The sequence below is a fragment of the Desmodus rotundus genome, chromosome 1 (assembly GCF_022682495.2).
Source record: "Desmodus rotundus isolate HL8 chromosome 1, HLdesRot8A.1, whole genome shotgun sequence".
NCBI lineage: Eukaryota > Metazoa > Chordata > Mammalia > Chiroptera > Phyllostomidae > Desmodus > Desmodus rotundus.
The window spans coordinates 169,692,617-169,707,563 of NC_071387.1; the positions used below are offsets into that span (position 1 = coordinate 169,692,617).

Here is a 14,947-nt window from a genome sequence, read left to right on the forward strand (position 1 = left end):
AAAGCTTTATGTTTGGGTTTCTTTTTTCTTTGAGAAAGTTAAACAATCTCAAGTACAATGAATATAATGATATTAAAAACAATAAAAACTATCATCATTTAATGCTTCAGTTGCTAAAGAATAAATAAACCTGAACAAATGTGTGGATGGATGTATTTTAAGCTTATTACAGGAGAAAATGAACATGATCCCTTAGAACTGAAGTCTCAAAATAAAACATCAGAGTTTCCATTTCCTCTAAAAAAGGCTGGGGAGAGTGGTAATACACTCTATAAAACTCAAAATGTACAAAAGGTTACACTGAAAAGGTAAGTTTCCCTTCTAGGCCACCCTTGTTCTTCAATTACTGCACATTCCTTCCCTTTAGGAAATACTGTTTCCTATATTTCTTTTCAGGTATTTTATGTCTGCATACTGTGTGTGTTACATATTTTCTTAAGCCTGTGCTAGCATACCATGTACACTATTCTGTATCTTTTCACTTAATATATTTGGAGATTATACCATCTCAGAGTCTACCCACCTCCCTATCCTTTTTTAAAAATTCAGATATAGTTCACAAATCATAAAACTGACCATTTTAAAGGGGACGACCCACTGTTTTTTTTTTTATCATATTCAAAAGACTGCAACCATCACCACTAATTCTGTAACATTTTCATCACCCCACCCAAAAGAAGTCCTGTACCCATTAGCAGTCACTTTCCATTCTTCCCTTCTCCTAACCCCTTGCTCTTACTAATCTTGGTCTGTATATATTTGCATATTCTGGGCATCACATATAGATAGAATTATGCAGTGTGAGGCCTTTTGTGTCTGGCTTCTATTACTTAGCATAATGTTTTTAAGGCCACCCATGGTACAGCCTGTATCAGTACCCCATTCCTTGTTATGGTGGAATAATATTCCACTGTATGGCTATACCACATTTTGTTTATCCATTCATGAGTTCCACAATTGGATTGTATCCACTTGTGAATTATGGATATTTGTGTAAAAGTCTTTTCTGGATTTACTCTTTCAATTTTCTTGGGTATATATCTAGGAGGGAAATTGCTGGGTTATACTGCAACTGAGTTTAACTTTTTGAAGAAATGCCAAACTGTTTTCCAAAGTAGCTGCATTACTTTACATTACAGTACATTCCATGTACTAGGGATCTAATTTCTCTACATCCTTGCCAACATTTGCTACTGTTCATAATAGCCATCCTGTGCATATGCAGTCATATTTTATTTTTGTTTTGATTTATATTTCCCTAATGACTAATGATGTTGAACCTCTTTACATGTACCTATTAGTCGTTTGTACAACTTCTTTGGACCTCTAATCTTTGTAATGTTTGCATAGAATTCCATTAAGGATGTGCCATGATTGGTTTAATCAGTCCCCTATTGTTGGACAATTAAGTTGATTCCAGCTTTTTACTGTTACAAACAATGATGTAAGAAAGGATAACACATATGTTAACAAGTGCCCAGCACTCTTAAACACGGTTCAAAAGTGAGCCCTCTTAATTCACATGACTACTGCCTGAGGCAAGTATTGTTTCCATTACAGGGGACAGGGGACAGGGGACGGCACAGCAGAGTTAAGTAACCCAAGATCAGAGCGAGGAAAGTGTGAGAGTCAGGACTCCATTCTTAGCAGGCTTTTACCCACTAAGTTGTGCTACCTAATGCTTATGTAACTTTGCACATGAACAAGTTTTTCTGTCAAGTAAATTCCTGAAAGATAAATCGTATGCAAACATAACATTTGGTAAATACTTTTTAATAGATTGCCTATTATGTATGTGCAAGCCTCCATGAAAATCACTGTGGTAGGGAAGGCCTCCCAAAATGAGTTCTTAGCCTCTAGATGACCTTAACCTAGTATACAAAAAAGACATACACACAAATGGACACGTTAGACCAATAAGGTAGAATGTGACAAGTGCCCTATTGGAGATTATAATGAGAGAATAGAAGAGAGAAGAATTATTTTCTACTATGAGTATCAGAAAAGGATAAATGATGTAGGATGCAGGGCCTTGAAGACGGTGTGGAGATAAAGAAAGAAGATTACTTGGGATGGCTGGGGAGGTTGGGGAGTGATGGGGTCGGGGAATGGAGACTACTGGAACAATAATAAAAAAAAGGAAAAAAAAATAGTGTCTTCCAACCTTAAAAGATTACTTGCCCTAGGTTATTATGACAAAGTACTACCCAGTACTACCAGTCATACCAGTCATATAAAATGGCAATAATTACTTCACAGGGCTATTGTAAGTATTAAGTATAAACAGTGGTTAGCACATACTAAGCACCATATATATGCTTGTTACTGTTTTCAGTAGTGTGAATGGCTGTTTTGAGATTCTTGCATTTTCACTACTGGGATTCACTAAATTCTCTTGCTATTCAAGTAATTGCTTGTTATCTTAACACTAACATTGACTCATAATAATAAATGAGATTTTCCTTCAACAGATGGGAGATAATGAAGTCTAACACAGCTACACAACTTTTTGAAATTTTGTAAATACACTCACTAGTTTCAGTCCTAGGTTTTTATATAAAACTAGTGACAATGCTTTAACATCTTACAGTTGTTTGGAAAAGGGCTTAAAAATAACCTCATTTACTGTTTGTCTCTGGTTTTATTCAAATCTACTTGTTAACTTTTTGTTTAAATAGGACGATTTAAGTGAAACTTAAGAAGATAAGTGTGCTGCCCTGGCCAGTGTGGCTCAGTTGGTTGGAGCATCAACCCATAACAGGAAGGTTGTGGTCAGGGCACATGCCTGGTTTGCAGAGTTCTGTCCCAGTCTGACCATGTACGATCCCCATTCAGGGTGTGTCCAGGAAGCAACCAATCGATACTTCTCTCCTGCATGGGTGCTTCTGTCTCTTTCCTTTCTCCCTTCCTCTTTATCTAAAAACAGTGAAAAAATGTCCTTGCATGAGGGCAAAAAGAAATTGTAAAAGAAATGTGCCAAAATTTTAATCATTTTATAATTCTGTAAATGAGACTTTTTAGTATGATTTATTTGGCTTCTCAAGAGTGCCTTAAGATGATCTTTGGTATATGCATAACCAATGATTTTTCCCCTTATGCCCTTCTTTTACATTTTTATTTAGGGAGGCTGAAATAGAGGTTTGGCCTTCAGCTATATTCCTTCTGCATTCTAAGCATGTCCTACCATCAATCCTTACCAACATTTAAAGCTGTCTTTACCACAATAGTAATAGGGGTCAAAACTGCTTAGAACCGTTTATTTTTTCCTATGAAGTGGGAAGAGGGAGAGAAAAAAAAATCACTGTTTTTGATCATCTTCATTGCTGTACATGTGAAAAACATCATGAAAATTCTTTATATATATCTAGGCTTTTACTTTTTTAAAATAATAGTTTACTTTTCATTGTATTTTTTCCCATTACCATTTATTACCCTTATACCCTGTTCCACCTCTGCCCATCCTCCTCTCCCCAGTCACCACACTGTTGTCCTTGTCCATGAGTTCTTTATCTTATCTGCTTGATCCTGCCATCCCTCAACCCGCTCCCCACTCCCTGGAGCTGTCAGCCTGCTCTCTATCTATGACTCTGTCTTTATTTTGCTTGTTAGTTGAGTTTGTTTATTAGATCCCACATATGAGTGAAGTCATATGGTATTTGTCGTTCTCTACCAAGGCTTTTACTTAAAATTTAGTTCCTTAACTACTTTTAATGACATAAACCCTATTGACATTCTGACATAAGCTATACATCCACTTCCTTCAAGGAAATATACACATATGTATTAATACAAAATGTTGCTTAGATTTTTCAAAGATTCACCGGCTCCTGAAATCCATCCAGAGGCTCATTGTTTAAAGGGTTTGTTTTTATGGGAAGAAGATTAAAAAAATCATTTATGGAAAAAGACTAGTGAATAAAAAGTATATTGGTCATCCTGGAGGTTCTAGCCAGTGTATTCAAGAAAATAAAGACTTGCAGAGCTAGAAGAAATAAACTATTCTCAGTCAACATGGTTACTATGTAGAAATTCCAAACAGAATCCACACAAAAGCTACTTGAACTAATAAGTGACTTGCAGCAAGGTTACAGAACACAAGACCAATACACAAAAGTCAATTGCATTTCCATATATTAGTGACAGACAACAGGAAATTAAAATTAAAACAATAATATCATTTACTGTAGTACCAAAAGGCATGATGTATTGAGGTATATGTCTAACAAAATATGTACCATATCTGCATGCTGAAAATTCAAAGGAGAAAAAGATCCAATTAGAAGGACATACCATGTTCATGAATTTCAAGAGTCCACATTATTAACTTGCCAGTTTTCCCCAAACCGATCTATAAATTCAATCTCAATAAAAATCCCAGCATAAAAAATGATAAGCTGATTCTAAAATGTATATGGAAACATAGGAACTAGAATAGACAATGCTGAAAAAGAACTTTAAAAATTTTTTAAATGTTTATTGATTTTAGACAGAGTAAGGGACAGAGAGAGAGAGAAACATTAGTTGCTTGCTACCCATATGCTCCCTGACCAGGGATTGAACCTACAACCTAAGTATGTGCCCTGGCAGGGAATCAAACCCCCAGCCTCTTGACGTATGGGGCGATGCTCCAACCAACTGAACCACACTGGCCAGGGCTTAAAAAAAGACTTGAAAAAGTTAAAAGATTTATAGTACCTCATTTCAAGATTTGCTATAATAAAGTTTTAAGAAAAATTATTTTTGGCTTGCAAAGCTATTGAATATGTTTATCATACTAAATGAGATAATACACAACTGACTTTACAGTTATGAATATATTAATCCATGATAAATTTAAATCCCTAAGCATCTAATCAGCACATAGCATTGATCTTGTTTTATTATCAGGAGAAATTTTAGAGCCTTGGTTCTATCTAGTTTTCCACATGTCTAGGTGTGTTTGCTTTTGAAAAGCAGCTGATTAAGAGAAATGTGGGTGGGATCTGGGGAAGAAGAAGACTGAGAGAAACTAGCTACTGACAGGTAAGGGTTTGTTTATTTCCAATCCAGAGTAATCTATAAATCCAACCAAGTTTTTTTTTATTATATATTTTTTACTGATTATGCTATTACAGTTGTCCTGATTTTTCCCCCATTTGCCCCCCTCCTCCCAATGCCCCTACTCCCTCAGGCAATCCCCCCACCATTGTTCATGTCCATGGGTCACATGTGTAAGTTCTTTGGCTTCTCTATTTCCTATACTGTCCTTCACATCCCCTTGGCTATTCTGTAACTACCTATTTGTACTTCTTAATCCCCTTACCTCTTCACCCATTCTCCCCCTCCTCCTTCCCATCTGGCAACCATCTGGTAACGAACTTCTTTTCTCTTGCTGCTTTAAGAGTCTCTCTTTATCTTTAACTTTTGGCCTTTTAATTATGATGTGTCTTGGAGTGGGTCTCTTTGCATCCATCATACTTGGGACTTTCTTGCTTCCTGGACTTGTATGTCTATTTCCTTCACCAAATTGGGGAACTTTTCTCTCACTATTTTTTTCAGATAGATTTCCAATTTCTTGGTCTTTTTCTTCTCCTCTGGCACCCCTATGATGTGAATGTTGGAATTCTTGAAGTTGTCCCAGAGACTGTTTATACTATCCTCATTTTTGGGGGGTTCTTTTTTCTTCTTGTTCTGTGTGGTTGTTTTTTGCTTCCTCATGTTCCAAATCATTGAATTGATTCTCAGCTTCATTCACTCTACTGTTGTTTCCCTGTAAATTGTTCTTTGTTTCAATTAGTGTATCCTTTGTTTCTGACTGGGTCTTACATATGCTGGTGAGGTCCTCCCTAAGTTCCTTGAGCAACCTTATAATCAGCGTTTTGAATTCAGTATCTGAATATTCTTATCTCCATTTTCATTTAGCTGTTTTTCTGGAGTTTTGATCTATCTTTCACTTGGGCCATGTTTCTTTGTCTCCTCATCTTGGCAGCCTCCCTGTGTTTGTATCTATGAATTAGGTAGAGCTGCTTTGACTCCACATCTTGGTAGTGTGGCCTAATGTAGTAGGTGTCCTGTAGGGTCCAGTGGCACAGCCTTCTCTATCACCCAAGCTGGGTACTTGAGGTGTGCCCTTTGTGTGGGCTGAGTACACCTCCTCTTGTAATTGAGTCTTGGGTGCTGTTGGCAGATCAATGGGAAGGATTTGCCCAGGCCAGTCAGCTGCAAGCACTGGCTTTGACCACTGACCACTAACCACAGGCCTCCATGGAGGATTAGCTGTGCAGGGGCAGGGTGGTGGTGCTCTGACAGGGTCTGTAGCTGTTCACTGGGTGAACCTCCCCCTGGGGGCTGCCAGGTGGTGCAGGCCAAGGTCAGCCCCCACCTGTGTTTTGCCTGGGGCACTGTGCCTGAGCTGTAAAGCAATCTGAGATTGTTGCTACCTTGTGCCGGGCTTGGAGATTTCCACAGCCAAGTTTTTTGACCACTACAAAATCCCTTCAGTTATTTCATAGATGTTGGTGTGGACAAAACAGGGGTCACGTACTAAACCTGACAAGCTCAGGGGAGACCCAGACTGTGGGCCTTACAAACTCAGAGACTGAAAGTAACTGCATAGGATGGTCTGAACATAAAAACTCATAACCAAAGGCAAGTCATGATGGGTAGTCAGGTCGTAGGTCTGTAGCTTCTTTGGTAAATGTCAATCTTAAGTGAGGCGGTCTATTGTCTTTTTCATCTAAAATAACACACTTACGGAATGGAAGAGTAATCTCCTTTTCCAGACCCCTCAGGGCACAACAGCTGCACCAGAGCAGAGACCTCAGAACCCCTCAATGTTATCTTGTTCCCCAAATATCATCTCTGTGGTATGTTAGTTATTAAGTACCCTGTACCTGATGGGGGACTCAAATGTTGAAAATATTTAGTTTCAGGTAATAGCTAATAAGCTTGCTAATCAATGTATGTAAAAAGCTGTTGTTCCAGGAACTGAAGGTTTGACCCACCCTGACTCCAGCAGACTGTAAGCAGCTCCACCTTTGTGCCCCAGGAGGACTGCAAGCAATCAAGATGGTATCTGAGACAATGTGCTCCAGGGTGAGACTCCTGTCTCTCGCCCACAGCCCAGGACACAGATAAAGACCACTGCCCACCTCACAGATTAAAGAATGCTGCAGCTTTTTATCTGATTAACTTTCCCCCTGAATTCCAAACCCCTTACTTACACTTTTCTTCTCCTTATAAAAAGGGTGGGTTGAAAATGGAATGTAAAACGGTTAGTGTGAAAACCCACTGTCTTCTCAGATCCCAAATAAAGCGCCCAAGAAGATTCAACCCCTGTCTCTGCGTATTGGGTCTGGTAGGTGACAGGCAGCACGAATGCTGGTTTCTCCAGTTTCATACCCACCAATGTAAAAGAACCATGTGTTTCTCTATTTTGCTTTTTTATCCAATCCCAGAAATTTCCCAGATTTGCTTTCTCCTACCCCCTTAATCTACCACCAACGGACTTCATGTAACCCTCCTTACTCTCCTCCTTTTATTCTAATCTAATGTATAAACTAAGCTGCAAAAACTGCCATTCTCTGGAGTATTTTCTCAGTCCCTTGAGACTTTGCTTCTGGGCAATTGTAATCAGTTTGGCTCAAATAAACTCATAAAAATTCTCTATAGGTTTGGACATTTTTTTACATCGACATTGGGTATTAGGAAATAATACCAAAATCATTTCACCAAGGTAATCAATCTGACGACCTAAGAAGTTTTGGTGAGGTTTGAAAAGGCAGGGTCCATTTCCGGAAACTCACAGGGATAGAGGGACCAGAAAAGCTGCTTGCTAGGCCCTCAAGGCCGGCCACCCCTCTGTCCCTTCCCAGTGCCAAGCTTTGGCCCCAGGGCTGTAATGCCCTCACCCTTTCCTAGGGCTGAGCCTGCATTTCAAGGTCCGCCTCCACCGCCCAACTTCAGCTCTGCTCCACCCTTCCCTTACTGGGACATGTAGAAACAAAGTTCTGAACAGTCTAATGCTACCTTTATTGATGCACACACGGTCCTGTTCCGTGCATTCGGTTGCCCGCAGCGGGGAAAGCACGGGCTTTGGAGCTAGACAGAGCACACCGCCCGTGGCTCTCTCGGAGGAGCACAGCGGGTTAAGCCAAGGTCCCGCCCGGCGGCGCCTTCCCGCTCGGGGCTGCGCCGCGTGGTCACGTGGCGGGAGGACGCGGCGGCCAGGCGCCAGGTGAGCGCGCTGATGGCGCGAGGGCGGTGGGGAGCGCGATCGCCTGCGGGAGTCCTGATTCCCTAACCCTTTCTGGCTATGGGGCTTGGGGGGGCGGGGCAGAGCCTGCAGGTGGAACCGCGAGTGGGGGCAGGGGCGGTGCGGCGGGTCGAGGCCGCGCGCGTGGGCGGAACTCCGCAGGTTGTGGACGAGCTGGCAAACTGGCGCCTTTCCCCCTTATGCTAGTTTAATGGCCTGGTCCGGGATTGAAAGTATAAGGAATGGGTTTGCAAGACTTTCTGCCTCTCTCCTCCTCTTGACTTTTCTTCTTTCTGTTAATTTTGAGCCTTAACAATTAAAGCGTACTAAATGCAATGTAGAATCTTGGATTGGCTGCTGGAGCAGCAAAAGGATATCAGGAGAAAAACTAGGGAAATTGTAATAAAGTCTGTGGTTTAGCTAATGTTAACTTCTTAATTTCGATAAAGGTACCCTAATACTGACATTAGAGGGATCTAGGTAAAGTATATATAGGAGTTCTCTGAATTATCTTTGCAATTAACTGTAAGTCTAAAATTGTTTTAACATGGAAAAATTACAAAACAAAATTCTATGGTGCTGTGCAACCAGCCGGCATTCACCAGGCGGGGGTCCAGTTCATTCCTCTTTTCCAGGCCTGACAGGCGTTTGGTCAACTTGTTTGCTAAGGCAAGAGTTGTTAGGCCACTGGGTGTGGATGCTTCGGGTCTGTGTTTTCCAGGAAGGAATCTGTTTTCTCTTTTAATTCTATCCATCAGAATTAAACACCTTTGGAACACCTGTTATGTATGCACAAGCAAACGAGACACGTACCCTCCCTGAGCTAGGAGTGTATACAGTAAAAACATTAGGTAAGAATGACTACTGAAAGTGACAATATAGAGATAGGAGGGCTCAGAGGTAGGAGAAATCACATCTGGCTCAAGGTAGTCTGGAAGGCTACTGGAGGGAGTGGCTGTCACGAACTGAGGGGGGCTTGAGGAGAAAGCACTCGTAGGGTGGAGAATGGCCCCAGGTGAGGATTGAAGGTGACCAAGCTGAGGCCACCTGGAAGAGGTTGCAGTCCCTTTTACGAGGAAGCACATATCATCCCCAAGGAGTACTAAAAGTTGAAACAGGTGGTGAAAACAGGATTCTTCTTGTAGAAAACAGGACGACACTTTTATTATATATTTATATATCATGGGAGTTATGGAATGTGATGGGCATCTTTGGACTGTGCTTGGCAACTATGTAGGATAACTTGGAGTAGATCAGTTAGGGAACTATTGGTTTAGCCCAGGAGGAGTACAAGATATCCAGCCAGGTCTGTGAAGTTAATGTGCAAAGAAGATCATGGCATTGGGAGAGTCTGTGGATCTAAAGGACTTAAATCTGAAAGTACCAGAGATAAAAAAGAAGAAGGGGAAAGAAAAAATCCTATTCCTAAATTTTGGACCTGGCTGTTTTAGAGCATGGTTGATGCATTTGCAGAAATAGAGGACTCAAGAGGAGACATGGCTGTAGTGGGGGAAGGGTGTGAATTTGTTTTTGAACAAGCTGTGTTCGACTTGCTGCCAGGATATCCTGCTGGAATGGAAGCCAAACATATACAGAATGGACAGGAAGAGGAAAAGGAGCCTGGGCGGGCAGATAACAGAGTGGGGGATGCCTGTGAGGTTGAAGAGCCTTGGTGGACCAGGTGCCTGGGTGTGGTGAGTCAGTAGGCACAGCTTCTGCAGAAGTGGAGGTGGCTGAGGATCGAGACTAGGTCTTGGATTTAGCGATTAGGAAGTCATCAGTCACTTTTCAGAGTTGTTAGTGCAGAAGTAGGATTGCTCAGTCTGCAATCTGATCATTCTGTGGCCTTTCCCAAGTGGCCAGACTACAGAACAAGGAGCCAGAGAAGTGGTGTCTAGTTCTGGCTCTGCCACTATCTGTATAATTTTGGGCTAGTCATGTATACCTAGACTGGCGTAGGAAAATACACCTCTTAATAAAACCAGAAGGGCCCTTTTATTCCTAACACCACCTCATAGTTCATATAACTAGAGTTTTATGTGGCACAATTTGGAAAGTGCTGATATAGAACCAAGATTTTAGAGCTCTAAAAAACCAAAAAAAATCTTATCCAATCCCCTCATTTGATAAATGAGGAAACTAATACTCAAATTCTAATTCACTAAAATTGATTTCAAATATATCAATGGGGCCCAAATGTAGAGTTTATATAGCCCTATAAAGTAGTTATGCTTAAACCCATTTTGGAGGTTTGAAGACAGGCTCCAACCTCTGGCTGGTGTGGCTTGGTGGATTGAGTGCTGGCCTGCAGACTGAAAATTCGCCAGTTCGATTCCCGGTCAGGTCACATGCCTGGGTTGCGGGCTAGGTCGCTGGTTGGGGGCATGCGAGAGGCAACCAATCTGTTTCTCTCCTTCTCTTTCTCCCTCCTTTCCTCTCTCTCTAGAAAAATTAAGTGTTAAAAAAGAAAGAAAGAAAACAGACTCCAAGAAATTAAATGACTAGCCCAGGATCACAGAGCAGCAAGTGGTGGGTGAAATTTGAACCCAGCCCTCTGAAGTCCGGTCTTCTCTGCTGCACATCCTGCTGCCTCCCTTGTTGTCAACACTGAGTGCGTTTTAAACTAGTCCAGTGGAATGTTGGTAATGTGTTCCGAAAGTCAGGTTTGATTTGACTGCATTCCATATTAATATTACTATTAGTCTATAAAAAGTGGGAGGGTACACAGCCAACAATTCCTAAAGTTACGTTTTAAAAATCAGTAAAGCATAAGATTGTGTGAAAGCTTAGTATTATGTTCAGTTCTGAATAGTGGAAAGGTGTTCCCATGACACCTATTAAAAGGTCTGTCCAGAAAATACCCAGCCATGTAATATGAAAAACAGAGACATTTATTGAAGAAGGTACAAGATACAAGAATCACTGTACATAGGACAATGACACCTCAGTCCCCTTCAAAGTAGGCACTTTGGGACCTCACACAGTTGCTCCCAATTGCCACCAGCTGCCCTGTCATATTTTCCTGAATCTCATTGATAGTCTGAAATCTCTTTCCTTTCAAAGGTGATTTTAGTTCAGGGAAAAGCCAGAAGTCACAGGGCACCAAATCTGGGCTGGAGGGGGGCTGAGTCAAAAAACTCTGCACGAGACGTGATGCATGAGTGGGTGCATTGTTGTGATGAAGCTGCCAATCACCAGTTGCCCATAGCTACAGCCTTCTGAACCATCTGAATACTTTCTGCAGAGGAATGTTCAAGCTTAATGCAAAATTCGATGCAGATTCACCACTCTACTTGCTCAGTCATTTTGAACGTGATGGCCACACAGTACACATGCTCACTTAATGGTGTCTACCGCCCCCACTGACTAGTACAGTGAAGTCATCATTGTTCATGCATGTACATTCTAGTCCACTGTCCTTGGCTGCCAGGTTGCATGGGTGTCATGCAAACTGTTGTCATTATATTAACAATGGCTGGACTTTTTCCGGACAGATCTCATCTGCGATACATTAAAAAATATTCTTAGCTAATCCTGTGATTGCATATTCTTTCCTCTTAATTGCTTTCTTCTTTGTGTTGACCAATTCCATTTTCTTCACTGCTGGCTGCCTAACCGTGACCACACCTTCCTTAACAGAGATGTGAAGTTGCAATTATAAACAGGATTCTGCTGCACTAAAGGTAAAACTCAGCCTATAATGGTGGAGGGTATAGGGGGCCAAACATATGGTGATGGAATATGATCTGCCTTTGAGTGGTGGGCACACAGTGCAATGAACAGACCATGTATCACAGAAATGTACACTTGAAACATGTGTGATCTTATTAACCAATGTCACCCCAATAAATTTAATTTAAAAATTTACATAAAATAAAATGCATCATTGTGAGTGTACAGTTGGATTAGTTTTGACAATCATCATTCCAGTCAAGATGTAAGACTTTTCCATCACCCAGAAAAGTTCCCTCATGCCCTTTGAAGTTCACCTTCCCACCCCAGGCAACCATTGATCTATTGTCTGTTATGAATATTAGATCTTCCAGGATTTCATACAGCACTGTGAATCTTTGGTTAGCGTGATATCTGTAAGATTCACCCGTGTTATTGCATTTATCAGAATTCAATATCTATTGGTGAATATATTCTATTAGATAGATGTGCTATAATTTGTTTTCCTGATGATGGACATTTGGGCTGTTTCCAGATTGGGGCTAATTTGAATAATGCTATGAATATTCATGCCCACATCTCTATATGAACATGTTTTTATTTCTCTTGGGTAAATACCAGGAATGCAATTGCTGGGTCACCATTGGAAAGAAACTGCCAAACTTTTCACAGTGTTTGTACCATTTTATACTCCCACCAACAGTGTACGTAGGTGTCCATATCCCAGCAGCACTTGGAATTGGCAGTAGTAGGTGATGGAATGTCATTGTAGTTTAAATCTACAATTCCCTGATGACTAATGATGTTGAGTGTCTCTCCATCTTTGTATCTTTTTTTATGATGAATTACTTCAAATCTTTTAAGAGCCTTTCTTTTTAAACATTGAAAATATTTGGTACTTTGACTTAAAGCAACAGAAAACCCTTCATACATGATTAAATTTACGTGGCACCCATATCTGATTTTAATAGTGGAAGAATAAGGGAGATTGAAGCAAAAAAATGAGATTTAATTATTTTTGAAGAACTGAGATTTTTGAAAGTCCTTATAAATAGGATATTTAGAAAAATATGTCAGATGTGTTTCATTTCTTCCTTTCCTTTGTATTTGTTTTTTAGATTTTATGCATTTAATTTTAGAGAGAGGGGAAGGGAAGGAGAAAGAGAGGGAGAGAAACATCAATGTATGAGAGATACATCGATCGGTTGCCTCTTGCATGACCCCAACTGGGGACATGTCCCACATCCCAGGCATGTGCCCTAACCAGCTACCTTTTGGTTTGCAGGCCGGCACTCAATCCACTAAGCCACACTAGCCAGGGCTCCTTTGTATTTTTAATGAGTCTTGTGAAAAGGATGAAATATTTCTAAATGAGTACAGCAAAGTAGCTGTTTTGAAACATCTGGTGGTGAAAGTCCCTCTTAACTGCACTGTGTATACTAAGCTGAGCATTTCAGGTACCTTCCAGCTACCAGGTAGGCCACTGTCACCAGGTAGGTGCCAACAATGGTCCTCGGAGCAGGAAGGCTCGGTTATGATTTCTCTGTAGATTTTTACTTGGAGATATTTTCTTCTAGGAAGAAGGGCAGGCAGTGAGCCCCAAGGTATCCAGTGTGGAGCCTTGCTGAGGTGACTGCTTTTGTTTTTCTACCCTAGAGGCAAGTTGGTTTTGGTTTATGGTTCTTCCTTGCTTTATTCTTTCATTAAACAAGTGCTTGAGCACCAATTATGTCTCAGTATTAGGCACTGGGAATGCAGTGGGGACCCGAACAGATAAAAACTTGTGCCCTCGTGGAGCTCACATTTGTCTTAGAGCCGTCTAGAGTGGGTTTGGACTCTGGTGGGGGAAAATTTTCAGGGTGCCCTACCTCTTGAGAGGCATCCAAGGCCGGCTGGAGCCATCCGCAGCTTCACCGGGCTCCCTCTTTTGCACTACCTTCCCCCTTTTAGTGGCATGATTTGAAAAATGAGTAAAATATGGAGGAGTATGTTAGAAGGCGTTAGGGTGATTGCTGATGCGGGCTGTGAAAGAATTCACAAGGAGAAGAAACTGCAGTGAGTAAAGGTTTTTATTTTCACTATCCCAAGGGAGGGAAAGGGCTGGGTGTGAAGATGTGCACCAGCACCAGCCCCGAGGGGTTAGGGCTCTGACTGTTTATCCGGAAATGGGGTGGTTTAGAGCAGGACGTTAGGCTGCAGCTTGTTTCCATGCCATCTTTGGGTGCAGGGTCCCGTCTGTTGTTGTGGTCTGGTGTGCCCTGTTTCCTGGGTTCCTGGAGACTCTGCGCCTTCAGGGCGCTTCCAGTAATTTTCTAGTCCTGAGGATAAAGGCTCATAAAACGGTGAGGGTCAGTCATGCTTGTGGCCTAGCCAGCTCTGGAAAAGAGAGCCTGAGAAAGTGGCTTTTGTCCTAATAGGGGTGTCCAAGCTGCCACCCGAGAGCCACATGTAGCCCAGGATGGCTGTCAATGCAGCCCAACACAAAATCATAAATTTATTTAAAACATTATATATTTTTTGTGATTACATGTCACAATTTATTTAATGTGCGGCCCAAGAAAACTCTTCTTCTTTCAGTGCGGCACAGAGACTTCAAAAGGTTGGACAGCCCTGTTAGGTCATAAGTGTGAAGGTGAAAGATAAAGCAGGTGAGTGGGACAGGGAGAAGTTTGCAATTTTAAATAGTGTGTCAGGAAAGGCCCCACTGAGAAGGTAAGACTGAAGGCGCTGAGGAATAGCTGTACAACTGTCCTGGGAAAGAGCATTCACTCCCACCCCCACCCCCCCTTCCCCCCGGGGCAGGGCGAACACAGAGCTCTGGGGCAGGAATGCTTGGCATGGTCCAGAGCACCTGGGAGGCCAGGGCCATCAGCCTGAAGGGCTGGGGCAGAGGGGAGCTTAGGGCATTTAGCCAATGAAAGGCTTTGGTATTTGCTCTGGTTGCATTGTGAAATAGGTTGTGAACACAACTGCAATCTGATTTTATAAAGAGAAGTGAGGCACCTTCCTCCCTCCCACCCATCACTGTCCCAGATACAGAAC

General features: G+C 41.7%; 1 protein-coding gene across 5 annotated transcripts in view; it reads left to right on the forward strand.

Annotated features, from left to right (window-relative positions):
• The first annotated feature begins 8,082 nt into the window (after window positions 1–8,082).
• Window positions 8,083–14,947, forward strand: part of CCDC125 (coiled-coil domain containing 125) — a 34,362-nt gene continuing 27,497 nt past the window's right edge. The window contains exons 1-3 of one of the 5 annotated variants that reach the window (XM_071219603.1): window positions 8,342–9,927; window positions 10,680–10,875; window positions 11,873–11,916. The gene's annotated coding sequence lies outside the window, so the exon portion shown is untranslated. The other 4 variants (XM_053913036.1, XM_053913028.2, XM_053913024.2 and 1 more) reach the window with 4 other exon arrangements.